At 37.8% G+C, this 2,865-nt stretch overlaps 1 protein-coding gene across 1 annotated transcript in view; it reads left to right on the plus strand.

Annotated features, from left to right (window-relative positions):
* LOC105822804 (electrogenic sodium bicarbonate cotransporter 1-like) overlaps positions 1–2,865 on the plus strand; it is a 79,829-nt gene that overhangs the window by 75,447 nt on the left and 1,517 nt on the right. The gene's annotated exons all lie outside the window — the stretch shown is intronic.

Consider the following 2,865-nt stretch of genomic DNA (forward strand, 5'->3'; position numbering starts at 1 on the left):
GCCTCCCAGAGAGCTAGGATTACAGGCGTGAGCCACCGCGCCCGGCCTTGACTTTCCCTCTTTTAGACCTTTTTGGCAAGACTTGATTTAACAAGAAATTTTGTAACCCAATGTTTATAAATGAGAAAGCCTGTCAAAAATGGCTATAGAAGGAGGAAAAAAACCTTTTTCATAGAAAATCACTCCAGAAAAGATTGTGCTATTTTACTTTTATACCTTTCTTTTACCTCCAGAGAGAAAACACCAATATTATTTCAGACTTCTTATCATATAATTATTCAATTCAACAGCCATTTACTGAGTGTCTTTCAGTGAAAGACACTATGGTAGGTTCTTAAATATCATCCCATTCATCATCATCAGTGTCAACGCAGCAGTTATTCTTTGAAGCACAGCACCTAGAACTTCGATGCTCACTAGTCATCTCAATACCTGTTTTTACGTGACCTCTCTTAGATTCTGATATCTAGTTCTTTACACCCTGAAACTCACTGTAATATTCTTGTGGCATTTCTCCGAAAAGAAACGGTAGTACATTGCCAAATGTATCAGTCAGGTTATGCCATAGATAAATAATGTGGAATTTATGAAGCTATAATTGCATTCCCGTTTTCAAGTTGGACACTGCGTTTATATCCTTAAAACATCCCTGAAATGTCTGCGATGCACAGTGTCATCAGAAGAGTTATGTTTTACTGTGCTGGACTAAATTTCTGCACTGCCTGACCAGGAATTTGTCCTCTGAAAGGACACTGCTTGCCTAAATTATAGGATATAAAGCATTAGTGGTTGGTTAGTCATAGTGGAGATGACTTGGTCAGCTCTTGAATTAATGCTGTTGGACTCTCTTCCCTTTTCTTCCCCAGTTCATGGATCGTCTGAAGCTGCTTCTGATGCCCCTGAAGCATCAGCCTGACTTTATCTACCTGCGCCACGTCCCCCTGCGCAGGGTCCACCTGTTCACTTTCCTGCAGGTGTTGTGTCTCGCTCTCCTGTGGATCCTCAAGTCGACTGTGGCTGCTATCATCTTTCCAGTCATGGTAGGGATTCCTTTCACTGAACCTACTCCGGGGGTCATACAGATATCATGTTATTGTCATATGGAAGACACGTGGGATTTTTACGTGCGGTTCCAAATTTTTCCACCTTAGACCTCATCACTTTGATCAGTTGTAACTGAAGTTTCCCATGCGGGACGGACTTTAGAATCGGGCTCATCCAAGTTCAAATACTGACTCTACTCAGTGAACAACTTTGGACTGCCATTAACTCGTTGGTAAAATTGGGTGGTGCTACTATTGATGTTCTGAGCATCAATGGATGTTAAGTGCATAGCACAGTGCCTGACACCTAGTAGACACCAGTGCATGTTAGTTATTTTAAAATGTTAGTGTACAGTGGAGTCAACCTAAGTAAGGACAATTTCGGTTCAAATATAGAAGTGTTTGGCAACTTATGAGAAATCATCAAGTGCATTAGAAGAAATGGAGTGAAAAGTTCACCTTTTGAATTTCTTGTGGTTTGCATCATGCTAAGTTTAAAGCTAAGGCTGGACTCTCGGTCCTGGCCATGATATGTTGAGACGTAACATAAAGCAACTTACATCTCACTCTGAATCGCAAGTGAAAGAAGGGGAAAAGGAAATGCGATCGCTGTATTTGGCTTCATTATTGAATTTTATTCTTTACCATAATTCTTCCCCTCTTGCCAAAAAATGCACATACATACATTTAAAACAAGTCACAAAGACAGCCTTGGGTTCTGTCTCCTTTACAGCTTTGGAAACAGAATTTCCAAACATTTACCACATTTTAGTTTTTATAAAATTCTTCTTACGCTTAGCCAGAATTATTATTTTATTTTATGTATATTTGTTGTCGGTAATTGTTTTTTTTTCCCCCAAGGATACAGGGGAAAATGGTATGAAATACCAGTGATATTTAAGTCATATTTTTTTCTTAATTGTTCCTTATGTCTCCTTTTTATTCTTAAACTGTGTTAACTCACTGAAAAATACACTGAGTGTGAGAAATGACCCCCATTTACCTATAAATATTGTCTACATATCTACTACTTTTGCTAAAACCAGGAAAAATGAAGTTAGACCAGGATAAATTTGAAATATATCCAGTAAATCATTTATTGATTGTGCTAAATAATAAAAAATACTTTTATAAAGTGTTTTTTTTTTTTTTATCTTTTCAGAGCTCTTATTTGGTGACAAAATAATCCTGTAACAGCAGTAGGGCAGATGTTATTAATTTCTCTAGTAGGTGAAAAAACTGACCTATAGAGAACATCACATGGACAAAGACAACCATTCCTTTTGAGACAGGCCAGGACCCCTGTAATGTGCTGCGTGTCGGTTTTACTGTCGAGCAAAGACATCTTTAATGTACCCTCAGAAGTTACTCTGCAAGAACAATTCATAGAACCAAAAACACAGAGCTAAAGAATACTGGTTTTAGAAGCAATCGGAGCCCTTTGTTTTCTTCCTTTATCTGGTTTCATGATCTTGGATAATATCCTTAATGTCTCTAAGCTTCAACTTCCTCAGCTGTAAGACAGAGATATTAATAATAATATCTACTTTGCGGGGGGCTGTCGTGATGAATTAATGAGATAATATTGCCTAAGAGTTTGGCACGGTATCTGGCACATGGTTAAGTATTCAGTTCATAGTAGTGGTTGAAGTAGTCCAATAAACGAAATGGTCTGTGCATACTCAAATCCTACCTCCTTGTTAATACTTTGACGAGGTCTTAATGTACTACATGCTGTACAGATATACTTGATTTTCAAAAACCTGTATAATGTTTTAATTTTGAATCCTTAGAAATCATATGCAGGCTATCTTTTGCCTTT

Source organism: Propithecus coquereli, unplaced genomic scaffold (genome assembly GCF_000956105.1).
Source record: "Propithecus coquereli isolate 6110/MARCELLA unplaced genomic scaffold, Pcoq_1.0 Scaffold64, whole genome shotgun sequence".
NCBI lineage: Eukaryota > Metazoa > Chordata > Mammalia > Primates > Indriidae > Propithecus > Propithecus coquereli.